The sequence below is a fragment of the Myxocyprinus asiaticus genome, chromosome 10 (genome assembly GCF_019703515.2).
Source record: "Myxocyprinus asiaticus isolate MX2 ecotype Aquarium Trade chromosome 10, UBuf_Myxa_2, whole genome shotgun sequence".
NCBI classification, from domain to species: domain Eukaryota; kingdom Metazoa; phylum Chordata; class Actinopteri; order Cypriniformes; family Catostomidae; genus Myxocyprinus; species Myxocyprinus asiaticus.
In genome coordinates this window covers 19,061,441-19,084,336 of record NC_059353.1, presented here as the reverse complement: position 1 = coordinate 19,084,336, position 22,896 = coordinate 19,061,441, and the positions used below count along the sequence as shown (strand labels likewise).

Sequence of the window (22,896 nt, the reverse complement as noted above, 5' to 3'; positions counted from 1 at the left end):
ATACATCACATGGGGTTACCTTACAGGGAACCGCCACATGCGGAGCACCTACCCTTGACAGGGCTCTTAGTTAGCACGTGTACTGGGCCGGCAGTGAATCTCTCCGAAAACTTGACTGCCACAGGCCTCGGAGGAAGTCAACCAGGGAACATAGTTTGTGAACACTACTGGGAATTATTGGCACATGTCTTCAGCTCAGAGGAGGTGAAAGGCGCTATGTGCAAGCGATACACCTGGCCGGCTATCCCAGGCTTATCCGCTTGTATTGCGTGCCACTACCTGGGATGAAACTGGTTCCACACAGAGGTTGTAGAACCTTGCAAAGGTGTTGGGTGTTGCCCAGCCTGCTGCTCTGCAAATGTCTGTTAGAGAGGCACCCCCTGGCCAGGGCCCAGGAGGCTGCTACACCCCTGGTAGAATGGGCTCATAGCCCTACCAGGGGCGGCATGTCCTGGGCATGATATGCCATAGTTATGGTGTCAATGAGCCAGTGGGCGATCCTCTGCTTGGAGACAGCGCTTCCTTTCCTCTGTGCACCAAAGCAAACAAAGAGCTGCTCAGAGACACTAAAGCTCTGCATGCGATCCAAATAGATGCATAAAGCGCGCACCGGACACAGCAATGACAGGGCTGGGTCTGCCTCCTCCTGAGGCAGCGCTCGTAGGTTCACCACCTGGTCCCTAAAAGGGGTCGGGGTCTCAGGATCATGTGAGAGTAGCCCAGACTGAACTCCAGGCATGTTTCGCTGACAGAGAATGCTTGCAGGTCTCCTACCCTCTTGATGGAAGTGAGCGCAGTCAGGAGGGCAGTCTTCAAGGAGAGTGCCTTAAGCTCAGCTGACTGAAAAGGCTCAAAGGGGGCTCTCTGTAGACCCTGAAGAACTACAGAGAGGTCCCATGAGGGAACGAGGTGTGGTCTGGAGGGATTCAGCCTCCTGGCACCTCTCAGGAACCTGATGATCAGGTTGTGCTTCCTTAAGGACTTACCGTCCACTGTGTCGTGGTGTGCTGCTATAGCAGATACGTACACCTTCAATGTGGAAGGGGACAGCCACCCTTCTAACCTCTCCTGCAGGAAGGAAAGCACCAAGCCTGAGTGATCATGTCTACCACCATGGGTGGTAGACCGCTTAGGTCTTCCACGTCCCGTCCAGGGGCCAGACATGGAGATTCCAGAGGTCTGGTCGCGGGTGCCAGATGGTGCCCCGTCCCTGAGAAATGCTGTCGCGAGGAGCGTGAGGTCTGAGAACCACATCTGGGTGGGCATGTAGGGTGCTACCAGGATGACCTGCTCCTCGTCCTGTCTGACCTTGCACAGAGTCTGTGCAAGTAGGCTCACTGGGGGAAACACATATTTGTGCAGGCCAGGAGCCCAGCTGTGAGCCAGCGCTTCTATGCCGAGAGGATCCTTGGTCAGGGTGTACCAGAGCGGGCAGTGGGAGGATTCTTGGGAGGCGAACAGGTCTACCTGTGCCTGACCGAATCAACTCCAGATCAGCTGGACCACCTGAGGGTGGAGTCTACACTCTCCCCTGAGGGTGACCTGCCGTGACAGCATGTCCGCTGTTGTGATGAGGTTGCCCGGGATGTGAGTGGCTTGCAGCGACTTAAAGTGCTGCTGACTCCAGAGAAGGAGACAGCGGGTGAGTTGTGACATACAATGAGAGCGCAGACCACCTTGGCAGTTGACATATGCTACCTTTGCCATGTTGTCTGTCCGAACTAACATGTGCTTGCCCTGGATCAACGGCCGGAACCTCCGCAGGGCAAGCAGAATTGCCAACAACTCGAGGCAGTTGATGTGCCAATGCAGTCGCGGGCCCATCCATAAGCTGTCACATCAGGGGTGGATGTGTGCCACAGCTGGGCACGCAGGGGTGGGGAGACTGCCACTGGAGTGCCAATCCTGCAAGGAAAAACCCGTGGACAGTGGTCGTGATGACGACCATGCACACTGGGTATGTGACCCAGGGAAGGAGGAAACCGCTCTTTTGCTGAACTGTTGGGTACTGCAGCCACTTGGGCATGCTGCAAAATCAAATAAAAAAGGCAACAAAAGATTCTCCACCCGGCCCTCCACCGGGGGATGGAGTTGTCTTACTACCAGCTCCAATGCAGTGGGTTTCGTCGACCCTGGGCGTTCTTAGCAGCCGGCCATGAGACGGGTGGCATCTGCTTCCTGTGGTGGGCTCCACGCCGGGACCGGGCCGAAGGGGCGGGCTGCGGCAGAGCCAGTGCAGTCACCGCAGGGGACGCCCTTGGCGATGAGCAGACGGGGTGCGGGATCTTGAGCCACGCCGGGGCAGGATATACTGGTTAGCCTCCGTCTGCTGATTCACCGTCGAAAAATGCTGGGCAAAGTCCTCGACGGTGTCGCCGAATAGGCCAGCCTGGGAGATGGGGGCAGCAAGGAACCGTGTGTTGTCGGCCTCATCCATCTCGACCAGGTTGAGCCAAAGGTGGCGCTCCTGGACCACTAATGTGGACATCGTCTGCCCGAGAGGCCGCGCCATGACCTTCGTCGCTCGGAGAGCGAGGTCGGTCGCCGAGCGCAGTTCCTGCATCAAATCTGGGGCGGAACTACCCTCGTGCAGTTCTTTTAGCGCCTTGGCTTGGTGGACCTGCAGGAGAGCCATGGCATGCAGGGCAGAGGCAGCTTGTCCAGCAGCGCTGTAAGCTTTGGCCATCAGGGATGACGTGAACCTACAGGGCTTGGACGGGAGCTTTGGGCGTCCACGCCAGGTGGTGGCGCTCTGAGGGCATGGGTGCACTGCGAGCGCCTTATCCACCGGGGGAATCGTCGTATAACCCCTGGCCGCCCCGCCATCGAGGGTAGTGAGGGTGGGGGAACTGGGCAGTAAAAGGTGCCTCCCACGATTTTGTCAGCTCCTCGTGCACTTCCGGGAAGAAAGGCACTGGAGCGGGGCGTGGCTGCTTTGAGCGGCGCCACGAGCCCAGGAACCAATCATTGAGCCGCGAGGGTTCAGGGGAGAGTGGAAGGTCCACTCTAGCCTGACGCTCGCGGCCACCCGGGAAAGCATGTCCGTCATCTCTGCATCCGGCTGTGACTGGGCAATTAACCCTGAAGGGGGGAGCCCAGCTGAGGCTTCTGCGTCCAACTGGACAAGCCCGCTCTCCGATGCTGCGCTCGAGAGCTCATCAACTTCGCGGGCTCCGAACAAGAGGTCGAACTCGCCGTGAGATGAGCCGGCGGACTCATCCGGAAGCCCGATCGGGGCAGACGAGCGTGCTGAGGAATGGGAGGTCCGCAGGGGTATACCCGGCGGAGGCGATCCCATTGGAGTCCCCAAATTGCCCCCAGTGCTAGCCGCGCTGGCCTCAAACCCGTAGGTAGCAGGACCGAGGCGGGGAACCCCTGGGGTGGCTTGCTTTCTTACGAAAGCAAGCCACGACCGCAACATTGCCATGGTCATGTTCTCGCAGTGAGAACATGAACCATCCACGAACTCTGCCTCCGTGTGTGTCGCACCCAGACATGAAAGACAGCGATCGTGACCATCTGCAGTTGAGAGGTAACGACCACAACCAGGAATAACACACAATCAGAAAGGCATCTTTAAAAAGACGCATCTTTAAAAAGACGTTCCGTGTGTGCCACTCTTTTAGAGAAATATACTCTATCAGGAAAATATACTCTCTTTTTTCTGCCGAAGCACCCAGGGGCATTCTCTGCAATGCACCAGTGCAGAGGAGGGAGAAGCCGCTGAAATGCGCCGTCAGATCCAGCAGAAGTGAATGAACAGTCATAAGAATTCAGCTCAGTGAGCATGACTGTTCGGCTCCGAAGAGAAAATCTGAATGAGTGGTTGCATACCAGCTCCTTTTATACCCGTATATCCGGGGGAGTGGCATGCAAATACCACTCGCCAATTTTCATTGGCCTTTTATCAAAGACCACAGGTGTTTCGGGCTCCCAAGAGTGACCCCTAGTGTCACTACATCGACACAACATCGAGTGAGTGACAGATAGGGAACCATAATTATGTACAGAATATATCAAACACTTATTCAATATGTAAGTCTTCACTTTTCTCTGTCTTTTCTTAAACAATATTGTAACTTCCCGAGTTGAATGGAATGCAGCAAGAGGCAGAATGCAAACGTTAGCTAGCTAGATTTGCTAGCATCACTTATACTTATCTTACCTTTCTTTATGCTTCCTTTCTAATTGGACTAAAAACTGCTTTTGTTTTGTTCCTAATCATGTCACATGTAACTGAATAAAACATTGTGTTGATATGACAAAGCAATCAAAAGATGTAGCATTACAAAAAATGTATCCTAGTGTCCAAAAACATCTCCAAGTGTCCAAAAGCCTCGCCAAACAAATAAAACATAATAATTGTACATAAGAACTAATTACAGAAGCAAACACAACAATGACTAAAGGCATGCTCTCTCTCCAAAGCATGCAGGCATGAGTAACAGGATCTCATTCAGTTCCATTCTGTGTCATTTGAGTCATCACTGAGTCTATGTCATGTACATGACACCATCTCCTGGTGGCCATATGAAATTAGAGTGAACGATCATCTCTACCCATATTTGGACAACTTCACCTCTGGTTGCAGTGATCTGAATCCTAATACGGTTTAGCATTCCATGATGCTGGACAACCTACTACATCATTTCTGATGAAGTTATCTGATCCAGATAAGCTAACTTGTTTTTAGCCATATAGCACATAATGTGCTGTGTGCACATTGTGCTTTGTGTGGATTATCTAATGGTCTATGCATCTGATTACTCGTTTTAAAGATAATCACCTCCTCTAAGAAACTGTTCATGAAATTTTATGTTCAGTTTATTTTTCATGAAGTTATAAGTGAAAAGGTGGCATATAAGCAACACCTATTTACATGTAGCATGTGTGTAAAAGACATGTCAAAGACATATACTTAGCTACACTATACCTTTGTCTGTGAGTAAAACAAATAAGCTGGTTGTATTTTACTCTTTGAGAGCTTTCCAACGACATATGACACATGACTACTTGATCAGTTTGATGTTTTTACCAATTACAAACAAATGTGCAGTGCAAAATTATGAATACAATATCAAAACGGAACACTTCTTATTTGTCTGCAAATTTCAAATCACTTGCTCAACTATGGTCATAATACCTACATGCATTGTAAAATACAGCTTATAAGCTTTAAAAAGATACCTATTTTGTGTTGTTCAAGACTGTAGTCATTAATATTTTTATCATATTTTTTTTTCTCTGTGGCTCCATACAAGCTTAAAGGGTTAAGAAAACCATGTTGCAGGCAGTAAAAGTTTTATTATTTTGTTTGACTTTAATGTGATTTTGTCATTTGAATATCTCTGTTTTGTGCTATTTAGGTGCATAACTTTCTAGTTTATTCCCTGCTATTTTAAATAGTGTTTGACACATATCCATTGCAATCTTAATTATTTTGGCGTGACATTGACTGCAGTCTCAAATGATTTATTGATTAATACTTAACTACAGTAATTCAACAGTGGAACAATGAGGTAATATATAATAAATGTAGACTGTTTTTGTATATGATGAGGGTTCTTTTCTATTTGATGTCTATATTATAAACGTATGCCACAAGCCTGATTGGATGAACAATGCAAATAAAATTCCTTCCAGCTATATTTCTTTATCCTTTATGCCATCCCATAGACATATAAACACAGTTAATGTATTTGTGGCCACATCATTTGCATACTGCACAGTGCATTTTATACACGTATGGTGCACAAATACATACACACTTTGCCAGCACATAGACTGTGATATAAATATTGTGTCGGTACTGTAAGTACACACCTACATATGAAAAGATGCATAAATGAAAACACAATGGAAATACGCAAAACACAACCAAACTAACAACATTTACAGTGAAGATTTTCAAAAGGTTACATACAGTTGAGCAAACATTTGTTGCCTGAGAGTGGAAAACCTCGGTGTGGATGGATGCTGCCTTTTTCTTGTGACCTGTCAGCTGTAAGGAGGATGTGAATACTGATGCTGATGTTCCTGTATGTGCCAGTCACCAGCCATACCAACCACAGCTATCCTGGAAATCTTGTGCGTCAAAGTCTTGCAATGCTTCCTAGGATAACTAGGTCAAACAAAGATTGTGGGTTCAGACTGGAACACAGTGTGCAGTCTTAAGATCCTGAGAGTCATGACACTTCAGTCTTGAGAGTTTTCCTCAAAAAGCACACAGGTTTCATCTTTAAACATGGCATTGTCTTTTTGAAATGTGGATACAGATTATTCCAAACCTTCACTGGAGGAGAAGTCATCTGAGTTGTAAACATCAGGGCCTGGAAATTAATTTTTGATTACAACTACTACAACAGTCACTGAAGCAGTGGCCCTGTTTACACATGCACCTGGAATTAACATCTGTTTTGGATGATATTTTTGAAATGGTGCAATGCTAAAGATATGTGTAAACAGGATACATTTTTAAAATTACATCTTAAAAAAAGGAAATAATTGTCCATCTGAATATTCAAAAAAGTGCATACACATACACATACAAGACTTATTTCCGTCTTTCTCAACATGAATTTCTGATTTTAAGGTCCAATAGTTATGTTTCCATCCAAGTTGTGAATTTAATATATGCAAAAAAAAAGAAATCAGAATTTCAAAATGAGCAAATAAACCAGCATATCCTTCCCATGTGTTTAAGAGAACAAAATTGGCACTTCTGGGAAAACTGGCACAAAATAGGAATGAAAATGGAAGTTGAACCCACTGTGGCTCTTTTATTAAAGCTGAAGTATGTAATTTCTGTGACACTAGAGCCACCGAATGGAAATGCAAAAATAAACAATGTTTTCAAAACAGTCCTTCATCTGGCATTGATCAAACAGTCAGACAGTCCCATCCCCAACTCACGCCATTGGTTGAGTAATGTTTTTGGGGCGGGTCTAAGCGGGCCGTTCAAAACAAACAGGAATTTTCATAGCGCCACAGAGACACAGTGTTTACAGTTTTTGAGAAAATTGCCTATGAGTGGCTTACTTATATTTGTCTCTGCATATTAGCTGGGATAGAAGAAAGTATTTTAACACTGAAAAAGTGACATACTACAGCTTTAAATGTAATAAATTACTTGCAGTTTAGAGTGTACGGACAAAACACTCATGTTTGCTAGCGTTCGGTGGCAGATGCCTTTCATCTGGATTTCCATCCAGAATGTTTTCTGCAATATTCCCAAATTTATTCCAAAATTTAACATACGTGGATGAAAACCCAGCTATAGTGAGTCTGATGAGAAGCACACAGAATGAGAAGCTCAGTTAATACAGGTACTCCTGTAAAATAAATGAGCATTCTACCTAAAAGCATTCAATCATGTATAATTAGGAGAAACTATGCCCTGATTTTTACACTTTATTTTTCTTTAATTTTTTGCACTTTACTATCATGCAGTAAATCAATGATGTAGTAGTGCATGATATACTGTACACTCACTGAACTCTTTATTAGGAACACCTGTACACCTACTTATTCTTACTTAGCCAATTGTGTGGAAGCAGTGCAATGCATAAAAGCATGCAAATATGGATCAGGAGCTTCAGTTTATCTTCATCTTCATCGGAATGGGAAAAAATGTGATCTCAGTGATTTTGACTGTGGCGTGACTGTTGGTGCCAGACAGGCTGGTTTGAGTATTTCTGTAACTGCTGATCTCCTGCGATTTTCACGCACAACATTCTCTAGAGTTTACTCAGAATGGTGCCAAAAACAAAAAACATCCAGTGAGCAACAGTTCTGCTGATGGAAATGCCTTGTTGATAAGAGAGGTCAATGGAAAATTTACAGACCTGTTTGAGCTGACAGAAAGGCTATGGTATCTTAGATAACTACTCTGTACAATTGTAGTGAGCAGAATAGCATCTCAGAATGCACAAAACGTCGAACCTTGAGGCAGATTGGCTACAAAAGCAGAAGACCACATCGGGCACTTTATTAGGAATAGTGTTCCTAATAAAGTGCTAAGTGGTTGTATACAGTCATGAAATCAGAGACCTTCCCTTTGAAATTCATACACATGTGGTTAATGTAGACACATTACTACCACATGTAAATGACGATGTATCTCGCCCGACCACCTGTGACTAGATCTTAATAGCATGTGTAAACAGGGCCAAAAGCATGGTCTGTATAAAGTCGGATGCAGCCTCTGCCAGTGGTGTTCCATTAGATATTCTCTCTCTCTGCAGGACATCAGCAACTCTCACAACAAAGGAAACAAAAGCTCCTAATCCCATTTACTGTAACACAGATGCCTTCCCCTCACTTGAATTTCCATACAGTACTGCGGCCAATTGGCTTGTGTTTCACAAAACAAGCAATCCTTTGAATACCACCTGTCATTTCCACCTGCCTTATTTGTCCATAAAATATGCCTTACAGAAACAACTTGATAATAGGCATTTACAGTACCTCCACTGCATTAGCAAGTAATATGGCAATATAAAAGTAAGAAAAACATATTCTGAGACTAATATTTTTAAGTGAAATTGGATGGCTGCCAGCTAAGTAATCTTAGTTCAAACACTCTAAAATTATTGGAAAGGTCCAAGCACAAATCAAGCCAAATATTAACTTATGATACAACAATGATCAGCAATACTGATTAAACATTCTTTAAAGCTGAAGCAGGGTTATTATAGTTTTGAAAATGTCACTAGTTTTTATTTTATTTAGTTTTGTTTTGTTTTTCAATTTTAGTTTTGTCTTAGTTGGTTTTAATGGCACAACACTAGTTTTTATTTCATTTGTATTTAAAAAAAAATATTTTTTGTTTTGTTTTATTTACAGTAGTCTAAGCTTCATTTAAAAACATTTTATCCATTATAACACCACACAATATTAAATGTAACACTTTACAATAAGGTTGTATTTGTTAACATTAGTTAACATTAATTAACGATGAAGAACACTTACAGCACTTATTAATCTTGGTTAATTTTAACTCCAACATATACAGTACTCCATCATATACAGTACTAGTATATTTTAAAACATCTCAGTTACGTGGAACATAACACTGGTTACATGTGTGGGAATGAGATGCTGCGTAATCGCTATGGGACACGATCTGAGTGTCATGTGTTCTAATGCCCTTATACAATCACGCCAATTTATTGGCTGATGGCACTTAAGCAACGCCCCTAGAGAGCTACATCACCGGCTCCATAAAGGCGCTCACTCTCGTGCCATCAAGTCAGACTTTCTGCAGGAAAGTACGAGCCTATGCAGCTGCTAGAGAGAATTGTCAGCTATGCAGCGGCTTGTTCCCACTCAGGGAACCAGAGTTACGTTCCACGTAACTGAGATATTCCCTTTCGTAGGAACTCGAGCTGCGTAATCGCTATGGGAACAATATACACATTTACGCCATGCGAACAGTAGCTGCCAACTCTCTAAGCTCGTGTGGCAAGCATATAGTGGCACACAAGCGAGATAAAGCATCTGAATAAATAGAAGGAATTATGAGTTTATTCCTATTCCAACAAAGAGAACCTGGGAAGCAGGAGTCAAACCCTCATCCAAATTATAAAATCTAACAAATGTATGTGGAGAGGACCACCTTGCCGCCAATCAAATGTCCTCCAAGGACGCACCTCTAGCCAAAGCCCATGAGGATGCCATGCTCCTCATAGAATGGGCTTGAATACCCAAAGGTGAAGGTAAACCGCACGCTTTGTAGGCATTTGAAATTGCATCAATAGCCAATAAGACAGTCTTTGCATGGACACTGAAACACCCCTGTTGTGGCCACCAAAGCACACAAACAACTGCTCTGACTTACACCACTGCCTAATACGGTCAACATAAACTCGCAGCACCCAAACTGGGCAATGCATATGTGTTATTCAACTTATTCGAGCGGACCGCTGAGATATGGAGCTGGCCGCGTGATCAGTGGGCGGCCAGGCTCCTCCTCAACTGCCGGCGGCGAACCTCCTGGCTTATGAGGACCTGAAGAAGACCATCCTGCAGCTGGTTGGCCGCAGTCCGGAACAGCATTGCCAGTTCTTCAGGTCGATGAAGTTGGAGACAACTGGCCGCCCGTTTGCCTTGACCCAGCGGCTCCGAGATACCTGCCGGAGATGGCTGCTGGTGGGGGATCACGACGTCAAGGGAATAATCGACCAGGTGGTATTGGAGCAGCTCATTCATCGGCTACCGTGAGGAACGGTGGAATGGGTCCAGTGCCACCACCCGGTGTCGCTGGAGGAGGCTGTTCGATTGGCAGAGGACCATATGGCGGCGTACCAGTGGGTGGAAGAGCCCTCCCACTCTCTCTCCCCTCCCCCTGTGTTTTCCCCATTCTTTTCCCCCTCCCCTTGGGGGACCACCTTTCATGCTCTGACTCAAATGGGGAAGGATAGAAAGCCTGAAAATTAATGGTCTGTGAGTGAAATGATGTCGAAATAATCTTGGGCATGTAGCTCAAATGAGGTCTTAACACAACCTTTGAACACTCTGGCGCAACATCCATACATAAGGGATTGATCGACAGGGCATGCAAATCACTGACTCTCTTAAACGATGACAATGCCACTAGCAGGGCCGTTTTAAGAGTCAAAAATGTATCATCCAAGGGCTCGAACGGAGTACTTGAGAGTGTTACAGATAAATCCCATAAAGGAATGCGGACGGGACGAAAACGTCTAAGCCTATGTACCCCACGCATAAAATGAGAGACAAGAGAATATCTACTGACAGAAACTCCATCGATAGGCGCATACTCAGCTGTTATAGCGGCAACATAGACTTTAAGCCTTTCCGGGGAAACCCTGGCCCCGAAACGCTCCTGCAAATATTCCATCACTGTACTGACAGGGCAGTGATCTGGAATTTTACCTCACGCTGTACACCTAGAAGCAAAAATATGCCACTTGAACGTATAAAGCCTCCTACTTGATGGAGCTCTAGCATTTAGAATGGTATCAACCATAGTGGGGAATAACCCATCATTCAAAAGAGCGCCCCATTGAAGGGCCATACCCATAACTTCCATAAGTCCGGCTGAAGGTGCCTAATGTTGCCCCGAGCCTGAGACAACATATCTGTCCTGACTGGAAACTCCCAAGGCACTTTTTCCAGGAGAGAGACCAGAGTCGAAAACCATACTTGAGATGGCCAAAATGACGGCACTAACAGACGCCGAACTGATCCCCCTGAACTCTCTGCAGAACTGCGTGCAGCACACTGATCAGTGGAAACGCGTGAAGACGTGCTGACGGCCACTGATGCGCCAACACATCAATGCCCAGTGGTGCCGGGGGCGAGAGAGAAAACCAGAGGGGACAGTGCGACGTCTCGCTCGAAGCGAACAGGTCCATTTCCACTCTGTCGAACCTTTTCCAGATTTGTTCCATAATCTGAGGATGTAATGTCCACTCTCCAGAGCATTGAGCCCTCTCTGGACAGGAGATCCGCCCCCAAATTCAACCGGCCCAGAATATGTACGGCTCGTAGAGACAGCACATTGTCCCGTGCACACAGAAGAATGTGACGTGCCAGCCTCAGCATGGCATGAGAGCGCACTCCTCCCTGGCGATTGATGTAGGACACCACCATCCTGTTATCTGACCAGATGAGGACATGGCTGTCCTGAATCTCTGGGAGGAAAAACTTTAATGCCAGCATCACCGTGAAAATTTCCAGGCAGTTTATGTGCCAATATTGCCGCTGGCCCGCTGGCCCATCCAAACCCCATTGGCTGGATGACCCTCATACACAGCGCCCCAACCCGTGGAGGAGGTGTCTGTCGTTATAACCTTGCGGCATCACACCTGTCCCAATGGAATGCCCGACATCAGAAGGTGTGTCCGTTTCCATGGTAACAGAGTTTGGTAGCACCCACACATCACTTCGATGAGACGGATGCATGCATCAGTGGTTGAAGTCCCTTTGTGGATTTCATCCAACATTAAAAATGTCTCGCATGCAACATGCCCAGGGGAATGACAGCAGAAGCTGCGATCATGAGCCCCAAATGCCTGTGAAATGTTCTCACAGAGAGAATGCATCCAACTCTGAACATTGCTAGACACAGGCAAAAAGACAGAACACGAGCTGAAGACAGATGCTCCTGCATCGCCCACGAATCCAGCTCCAGCCCTAGAAACAGAGTCTGTTGCTCTAGTAACAGAACACTCTTGTCTAGGTTTACACACAGCCCTTGATTGCTCAAATGGCTGAGAATGACATCTCAATTTTGGGAAAACATAGACTTCGAGTGTGCTGACTCCAACCAATCGCTGAGATAAATCAAAAATGTAAATCTATAGCAATGAAATGTATCTATAGCAGGGACGCTGACAGAATAAACCATTTTCCTGGTATTTTGAATGGGAAAATCATATGAACATTGGGAGGAATGTTTATTTGAGAAAACTTGTTCACCACAACAGCCCCAGCATTCTTTATGGGGGGCAACGTGTAGTGCATATGTTCACTGTGTGTTGTGTACACTTGTGCTTGATGAACATCAAATTCTGTTATGCATGTCTTGAGACCTTTGGTCATGGAGACAGAGGCTGAATTCGGGATGCGTTTTTTTAATGTTCGCTCGCCAGCGCAAACTGCGGGGGAACCTGAACCATATTCTGGCTGTTGGGTGTTTGAGGTGTGTACAACGGCAAACTCAACCCAATACTATCTGAAGGGCAAACAGGAACGACATTGATATGTTTGTATGGTCCGGTTTCGTTCACTGAATGGCGGCTCGCCCTTTGTTTCACTGCAAGTCCGTCAGGCTTGCTTCTGGCGTCCTGCCAGCCATTTTAAAGGGGCCAGGTCAACATCCAAACACCTATGCGGATGCACCCGTGATGGCGGGAATGAACTTGTGCAAAACTCGTGTCCGGCGGCTTATGTGGCTCTCTGGTGGGACGTTGCGAGGATACCAAACGTGAACGCTCCAGAGCTGCAGCGGAATTTTCTCTCTCTCCACGGGGAAGCATCTGCTGGAATGCAGCAGTCTGCTGTTTCACAGCGTGGAATTTTCCACCATCTACTGGACTGCATCACCGAAGAGTCCGGATTGTGACACAGGGGTGTTCATTAGAAAGGCCTTGTCACGAATATCCGTGAGCATAAGCCACAGATGGCGTTCTGCTGCCACGAGGCCCATGATGTTCCAACCAACAGCACGAGCAATGTGTTTTGACCAGTGGCTCTCAGCACCAAATCAGAATCTTGCCATAGTTCCATGATGGCTTCAGCATCCAGTCCAGCTCCTTCATCTAAATACCTCATAAAATGGGCCTGGCAGGCTTGCAAAACCGCCAGCATGTGCAAAGCCTAAACCACCTGACCCGAAGCCAGCTAGGCCTTGCTCAACAAAGACAACGTCACCCTGCATAGTTTTCCATGTGGTCGCAGAAGAAGGAGAGAGATGGGCAGCCACCGTCTCTTCCATTGCCAGGACAGAAGTATATCCATGGTCGGAAGCTCGACACACATTAGAAAATTCTGAGGCTGACTGATTTGTAATCCTGTCCTGTCTTTGAAATCTCACAATGGAGGTCCAGGGAAAAATGGAGCGGCCTATGAGGCATAGCTGTGCGTTGGACTGCTAAAAAATAGTCATCCAAGATGATCCTCCCACTGCATTTCATCTGGCCAGTCCAGGTGCAATTTCTCCACTGCACATGTAATAACCTCCAGCAACTCCGTATAAGTTACTGAAGGTCTGGAATCCAACTGCTAGGAGGCAAGGTTTCAGCCTGGCCGTGGCAAAATCTTCAGAATCTGACGCCGCCATAGACATGGCGTCCTCATCCTCAGCGCCAAAAGAAACCACTGTGCGGGCCTCAGGGCTAGGACGCAAGTGCTCGCGTATAAATTCCACAGGAGAATGTCAAGCCGAATCTGGGGAGATTGACAGAGAGAACCGCAGGTCGGCCTGCTGCTCAGCACCCATCTCCTCGGCATCCACGCTGGCCTCCCACGGGTCAAATGGCCACTTGGCGCTGGCAGACACACGGCCCACACCAGCACGCGGCTTGATCGAATTTCCAAAGGAGGCAAGCCTTTCACGGAGCATCCTGACATTCATTAAATCGCACTGCAACCCTCCAACGTGGACTTTGCCGGTGAAACCCCAGACAGGCAACGCACATGTCGTGGGAATCTTCACCAAAAATAAACCGCGTACACGGAGGTAAGCACTTCTTAAATTCCACCCTGTGCTGACACTCAAAAGGGAGAATAATAATGATCCTTGATTCGATGCGAGTTGCTAGTACAGCATGGGCCAGACGAGATCATGCACTGAATAACAGAAAATCTGACTCCATGGTGCGAAAGCGAGCGCCTTTATGGAGCCCGTGACGTAGCTCACAAGGGGCGTCGCTTAAGTGATTCCCAAAACGGCTGCACAAGCACGGATGATGACACAAGTTATTCGTAATTGGCCAGACTCTCCGATGACAATGATGACGTGCGCTTCATGGGCTGAGTTGGAAATGGCATACTACCCATATTACTCTTACTACATCTGCCATAAAATTTTTAAAGTATGGTAGTATGCCATTACCATGGTGTTTATACTGACATCTTCAGTTTGGCTAAAAACAAATCCACTTAATAAAAAATGAGAGCAAGACTAGACCAGCCGACTGAGTCAGCCGGTGCAGTTGCTCCAAAATATCATGATTATTCAAAAAAAATATATATATATATATATATTAAAAAATACATAAAAAAAAGAAAAAAAAAAATACTGACTCCTTTATTGGTATTAAAATAATATAGGCTTATGTTAGACTTTTTTCTTGTACACACAGGCAATGTTTCTGGTTATTATATGTAAAATTCAAATTTCTATCGAATCCACTTCGTCTGCAATAAAGACAGCAAACAATGCATAATCTGCTATAACTAAACCACAAAGCACTGACAGGAAGTGCAAAGTGTCCGACTAGACACTTTGACAAACACACCTATTATTTAAATATGATTGTCCAACATAGATTAAAAATACGAAAACTAAAGTCATTTTCTCTGGTTTTCGTCTGTATTGTAGTATTGTAATCGACTAAACGAGTACTCATCCTGCACCAACTAGTTGACTATTAAAAACACTACTTGAATATCGCAAATTGATTTTCCTTTGCAATTTGCCTACCGTAGACAACACTTAATTATACTACACTTTATGTGGACTATATATGTGTATTATCCTACTGATGTTGGTATTGTTTTTTTTTTGTTTGTTTTTTTTGTTTGTTTTTTTGTAAGCTCTGGGTGAGTGCAAATGTTGATGTTTTTTTCACTTGCATTAATACATATTGTTCATTTCATTCATACCAGTACATAATTTATATTTTTTATTTAAATTTTCATTTACGAGTAATCCAATACACTTTTTTTATTTATTTTTTTGTGTGGGTTAAAGTACTCAGATACAAAATTACTCAATCATGTCCATCGCCAATGGAGACACATCAACAACATCAAATCTTATTGTTTCTTGTGAGTCTCGTGACCAAACATCATGACATCATGATAAAGAATCAATGAGTTTTTATGTTATAGATATGTTGCCATATTTGATTTCTGCATCGTTTATGGGAGTTGATCAATAATTTGATTTCATAGTGAAAAACAACTTAGAAAGAATGTTATACAGGTTTGGAATGACATGAGGGTGAGTAAATAATAACAGGATTTAAATTTTTGGGTGAACTATTCCTTTAATGTCTTTAACAATTTACACACATCATCTTTAAAACCCTGATCATACTTTAAACAATGATAAATCTTGGCTAAGTCACCTTGTTAGACCTATCTTATAATTTAATGAAAATATGTCTCCTCTAAATGACAGCGAGTGAGCACAGGGACCCAAAATGGAAGCCATTCCACTTTATTAGTTTTAGTTGTCCAGGGTAAAGGGGAAATAACTTGGCAGAGACCTCTCAGGCAATACTGCATGTCTAACCATTACAGACTCAAGGAGGGAGTGAAGATGCTTACGATTGGGCTACTGGGCAATTAGGCTGAGGACACAGTGGCATCTACCTGAAAGGGAAGGCTGGGACTCATCACTTTAGCTGTGACAGTGAGGTGAACGGCTGGATGGCTGAAGCCTGCGGATACTGCTGGCAGCTGAATGCTCCTCAGAAGCTCTCTGTGACACGGGGACAGCAGATAAACACAGACTTTCCTCCTCCCCCTGATGCATCATCTGCCAGCTAGTCCTCAGTGGCTCCCCCTTGGGAAGATCAGAGCCTGAACGATGTGTCTGTCACACCATCACTGACTGTGAGAACAGATAACCCTTTGGCAAATTCTGGATGAAGTATCCACAGCCAGAAATTCCTCACAGAAAGTGACCTGAAGCAAGCAAGCCTGAAAAAGGGAACAAGGAGAGAGAAACAGGGGTTTAGGTTGGATAAACACAACAGAAATACAGCTGAAAACTTGCATACAGTGACCACTCCAGAAGTCATTCAGTAGGCCTACATGTTTTTGTCTGAGGAATTCTGTGTTTGTTCACAAATCATTTGCATCTGAGAATTTCTTTAGAGGTTTAGCATATACAGTAGCAGTTTTCAAGGGACATATCATAGATATCAGCATTTTCCTAGCTCTTTTAAAATACTGAATATGGACACTATTCAACTCTTTAACAATACAGTGCTTCCTCCCATGTCCACCCTGACAATTTATGTAAACTACGCTGTGTACTGGTGTTGTCATCAGAACCGTGAGCACATTATCATATGATAGCCCATGTTTACATATCAATGCCTATTCAGTCATCAGCAACTTGAAAGGGGCATTGTTAATCATTGCACTTGCAAAGAGGTTAGCCAATCATTACAGAGGTAATTTACATGCTTTAGTATTTAAGGTACAGTAGCAACATCCCACTTAATTCTAAGGGTCAGAAAAAGCGTGAAAAAATGTAATGTAAAACTGAATTACTTTGTTGTTGGAGTACAAAACTTTAAAAAACTTTATAAGTGAAAAAAAATAAAATGCTTTAAATATGTAAAATATGGCCCCTTTAATTGACAATACAGGGTACGATTCAAGAGGACAACTGGTCTAATTGAACCCTACATGTCCACTGGCATGGAAGAATACCAACCAAAACTCTAGAGTATTGGGCAACCGATTTAGATTTGTTAATGGCCAATGCCTATTTTCAGAGAGCAGGGTGGCTGATAAGCCGATATAATGCCGATATATCACTCATAATATAGTTAATAACTTACACAAAAAATTACATTTATTTCTATTATAATTACTAAAATTTTCACACAAAACTTTAACTTTGTAAAAATATTTTTTAAAATACTTATTATTGTGTGTTTTAAATGGTAGATAGCAGTTTCTGTCCTGATTTCTATTTAGTCATCCCAATTAAGTAATTTTTTTCACATAAAGGAATTGTAAATATATAAGGAAGAAGGAAATTATAGAAGTGCACACAGTGGTCCAGCAACCATGGATGGTAAGTCACATTATCACATTTCACATATCACATTTTATTTCTCAAAAACACAGAATCAAACTACTTGTAGATACAATGCACAGTTAACGTGCAATTTACTTATAGCCCATGTGAAGCGCTTTTGCTTTGAAGTTGCTCTTTCAGACTGACTGACCATCATGCAACATTCGTGAGTCAGAGGAACAGAGTCCTGGTCCAGGCTGATAGAATACATGCTTGAAAAGAAAATATATGAGCGTCCACAGAAAGAAAATGCTGAATTTTTGCAAGTTTTGTGAATTACATCTGTTTATACAATATATCTGCTTTTTTGCAGACGGTATATGATAGTTTTTTTTTTTTTTTACATTTGCCTTTTTATCATTAGACAGTTAAAAGTTACAGGGAGCAGTAGCAGAGAGAAAGAGAGAGAGAGAGAGAGAGAGAGAGAGAGAGAGAGAGAGAGAGAGTGAGAATAGAACGCGCAAGCACTTTAAACATCATGAGCTCAGATGCGTCTGACGCAACTCTGTTATGTGGGACTGTTTAAATGACATTGTTGCAGGGTGGTCTATTTTTGTGATACACAATGTCAAGTAACAACAAAACAAACAGTGATTGGTCGTTAACATGTCTCAGATGGCTCCTTCACTTGCAAGCAGGTGATTCTCTGCACCCTTAACGCTCGAGAAACTAATTGGCCATATGGGAAAATATATTGCCTTATGCCAATAATTTAAAAATACAGAACATCGGCAGATTTATCGGTAGACCACTACTCCAGAGATCAACTACTTTAAGGATGTGTTTGTAAAAATATAAAGCAAGTGTGTAAAGTATATGATTGCTTTCAAAATACGGTCAGTAAAGTCTTTATATACTGTATATGCATGATTACAGATGGAAAGACGCAAACTCTATTTCTGAATGAGCAAAGTATACATACAGTGTAAATCTAATATAGTTTTCAATTAATTGAAAATGTTTGATTATTTCAGCATCAGTAAAGAGTGTAGGACAGCTTTTGCAGCATTAACGGAAGACTTCTAGGGCTAAATAAGCTCTGATGTTAAACTTATTTTGATATCTGGTGTGTATTAGAGGCCAATAGTTTAGCCGATAACATTTCATAGAATTGTTTCAGACGAGCACTTGGGAGATCATTGCAGCGGTTTATCTGCTGTTCTCCACAATCAGAGACACTAAAAACAGTAGAGAGACAGAGTTGTGCTGCCTCTGTTCTCTGCTAAAGGTTGACATCCAATGATTATCTGTCAACAGTGCATTTTGGACTGGGTAGCTCATCCAGCTGATTCTTTCATTCTATTAGCACCCTATGCCCTCCTTGCATCATTCTTCTCTAGCCCACTGCCATATATTGACTTTCAATGCTACGCTCAACCTCCCTCTGCCAACTCTGACCTATGTCTTATTTCCCAGGGCTTTTAAATGCCCACCATTGTGCCCAAAATGGCTTTCCCGTACTTCAAGCATGTGTCATGCTTCAGTCTGCATGAAAACACAAAAAAATGCAGTGGAGATTGTACTGCAAATGAAAAGCTGGATCGATTCCGCTCATGTGATTTCAGTCACACGCCAGTGGCAAGGAGATAGCACATAGGGATCGGTTTTGGAACATTGCTTCCTATAAATCACTTTCTGTTGACTCCATCTTGGATTACTTATGCACTAAAACACCTTGAAGATGTTGTTTTTAAGTTTATCTCCAATCCCATATTTAATCTTTTATTTGGGATAAGGATGTTCTGCTAGTTTGGAGTTTTTTAATGGGATGATATTGCCTGTTCCCTTAATATGATGTCTGATTATTTTGTCATTTAATCTGTGCCCTGACTTAAAAATATATGCCATGAATTAAATGATATAAGTGCGATGGATAAGTGACACAATGGAATGATTGTGAGGATGAAAATCTGAATGGAAATTGCTTGATCAGTATTGTTTTTTGCCCTATCTTCATGTATATCCTATTGAAACAAGAAGTTTGGGTGGGACATATCATAGGGCCTGTCCCTTTTTTTAAAATAAGCAATAGGCTTTGGTTCCAACACAGCCATGAATCATGATTTGCTATTTGCTGATGTATGGCAGTGGAAGGGACATTCTAATTCGAGAGAGCATTTCATTGGCAGAAATATGTTTAACTCAACATGAGTTATCATTATCTTTGAGTTACATTATTGGAAGTGGCTGGTAACTACAAGGATGTTGGTTCAATCTCTGCAAGCAGCAAGTCATCACCATTACATCCCTTAACTCTGGCCTGCTCCAGGTGGATTGTTCCTGTAATAAGTATATAGCAAGTTGCTTTGGATAGAGGCATTCCCTAAAAGACTGACCATATGTATCCACTGGTGCAGAGATGAGTGCCTGTTTCTAATTCTTTCCCTATGGGAGCTGAGTGGCAGCTTGCGCGGGGGTTTGTAGAATTGACAGCAAAGTGGAGCAAGTGGTGAGAGCGTTAAAAGCTGGAAAATGTTCAAATGTATGCAAATGAGAGGCGAAAACAGCAGGAGGTGGCCAATCGCTGTGAGATGAAGGCATACCAAGGTTGTGACGACTATGATAAGCATTTTAAAATCTGTTGCCGATAGTGCTGAATTTTCTGGTGGATTCAATGCTTAAATCACTTATCTTAAATCAGATTTCAAATGTAGTTTGCATGCTTTCACTGTGGCTAAGATGAAAAAAGTGTATTATAGTAAATATAAGTGTATTACAGTAAATAGATACTGTACATGTACTTGGGAAAATGTAGGGTCAGTCAGTCATTATTGAGAAAATAAAAAAAACCTTCAGGGTAATACAAGACCCCTCTAATAGACTATGATTTTTGTTATAATGACTGACTGACTATACATTATCCCTTACACACAATAAAAAGGAATAACCAGCCATGTATATGTTTTTTTTTTTTCTCCCCAATTTGGAATGCCCAATTCCCAATGCGCTCTAAGTCCTCGTGGTGGCGTAGTGACTCGCCTCAATCCGGGTGGCGGAGGACGAATATTAGTTGCCTCCGCGTCTGAGACCGTCAACCCACACATCTTATCACTGTGCTTGTTTAGCGCATTACCGCGGAGACATAGCGTGTGCAGAGGCTTCACGCTATCCTCTGCAGCATCCACGCACAACTCACCAGGCGCCCCACCGAAAGCGAACCACATACTAGCGACCATGAGGAGGTTACCCCATGTGACTCTACCCTCCCTAGCAACCGGGCCAATTTGGTTGCTTAGGAGACCTAGCTGGAGTCACTCAGCATGCCCTGGATTCGAACTCACGACTCCAGGGCTGCTTGTCAGTGTCTCTACTCATATGTTATTTGTTAAAATGTAGTTAAAATATAAAAGTTATACAACACTCTTTGCTATTCAAAAGATCTTGTAATTATAATGTTCCAACATTATTTAGCTAATGCAATACAATACAATAAACAAATCTCTCACAGCTAGTCTCTCCATTCAGTCATGATAATCTATCCTGGTAAATCTCTCAGATAATGCAGATATCCTCCACCTGTTCACAAAATCAATAAAACAGCCAGCGGTCACGGGAAAAGGCTATCACACTTTATCATGAGTTTGTTGTGAAGTCAGCGCAGGAGAGAAGAGGACAAGAAGAGAGTAGTAGAGGGGTCAGGGTTGTGAACTCAATCAGCGCACTGCTTATTGTGAGGCACTGTCATCCTGGCTCCATTGACTGGCCCAGGTGCTTAGACATGGATGGTTAAACAAGTGTAGGTAAGGGTCAGGTCACATTGCACATTGATGGCTTACAGGACAAGGAAGGAATTCATATGAGGACGGACCATGGAGTACGACAGTTCTGTACATGAGCTCAGACATGAACTGGAGGACATTCAGTAACACTTTTTAATAACCGTCATTGATGACTCATTAACAAACATTACATAATGCTTAACAGATCATTAGTTAATGTATATTCAAAAAGTTAGAAATATAAGATAATGCGATTGCTAATATTAACTAATGAATTTAACTAACATCACATAATGCTTAACAGATCATTAGTTAATGTAAATTCAGATACCTACAAATGTTATTAAACTTTGTGTTTATTGTCTTATTTACACATTTTAAGTTTACTTTATTCTTATGAAGAAAAAATTATTTATTTTAAAATCAAGATAATTTTTTTTCGAGAAAAAAAAAGAATTGTTACCTTAATAATCAAATTAAAATATTTGTCTCTAGACCAAAATAACAAGTTTTTTTTTTTACATTTGTAGGAGTTATAAATTACAATTTAAATTGTAGCCTACTAAAAAAACTATGCGATTACAAGCGCGGTTCACTGCTCACGAGTCGTGAGATTTGGTGTGCAACTCAATCAGCTCCCAGTAGTCAGGGCACTGATCAGGGAGTCAGCTATTTCTAGGATTGTCTCAATCACAAAATCTGCACTGTGCACTGAATCGTTCGCTCCCTAAATATTCCGATAATAAAAACTAGGGAGCATCGTTGCTCACTATGTTCCCTTACCAGAAACATATTCATGTCTTCTGAATACTTTCAAGTCATTAGAAGAGAAGCACAAGTGTAAAACTATGAAGTCAAAGCCTTATTTTCTCTTTAAAAGAGATGTTGGTTGTAACATCTTTCATCCATAATGACCATGAATATTAGAGTTGTTAGAATAAAGTTAAAAACACACTCCTTTATATTTGTATTTCTTTATTTATGTCATTTATCTTTCAAAATAACACTGTACGTTTGATTATCTGCATGGCAGTGTCATTTATATAGCGATGCTGTTGATTAATACCAGCTGTGTTTAAATGTGCGAGCTCATTCTCGTGTCACAGGTAATTGAGTCAAAAGTGTCCCAATATTAAGTGGATGATCTGGTCACATGTGTTTCTGACCACATTCGTATGTGATTTCTGTGATCCAATCACAAAACGTTTTAGACCCCATTTAGACCTGTATTTAGGTCTGACCACATGTGATCGGATCACCCGAAACACATCTTAATACCAGGTGGAAATGGGGTCAAAGATCTCAGAATCTCGGCAATGGAAAAATTCAACCTCCCAAGCAAGAAATTCAACCACTGTTTATTAATTTCAAATGAAAGTTTACACATATTAATTTAACCTACACAATGCTTAACAGATAATTAGTTCATGTCAGTTAAATTCATTAGTAAACATTGACAAGTGCATTATCTCATATTTCTAACAGTTTAAACATATTTTAACAAATTATCTCTTAAGCACTATATAACATTTTCTAATGATTTGTTAATGAACGTTATTCTAAAGTGTTACCGGGAATTCTGACGCAGGAGAAATAAAAAGTCATTAAAACTTAAAGTCATTCTTCACCCAAAAATTTAAATTTTGGTTTCATTATTTTAAATAA

General features: G+C 43.0%; 1 protein-coding gene across 2 annotated transcripts in view; it reads right to left on the bottom strand.

Annotated features, from left to right (window-relative positions):
• LOC127447176 (histamine N-methyltransferase) overlaps positions 1-22,896 on the bottom strand; it is a 380,204-nt gene that overhangs the window by 284,625 nt on the left and 72,683 nt on the right. For both annotated transcript variants that reach the window (XM_051708810.1, XM_051708811.1), the window contains exon 2: positions 16,069-16,398. The gene's annotated coding sequence lies outside the window, so the exon portion shown is untranslated. The remainder of the gene's footprint in view (positions 1-16,068; positions 16,399-22,896) is intronic.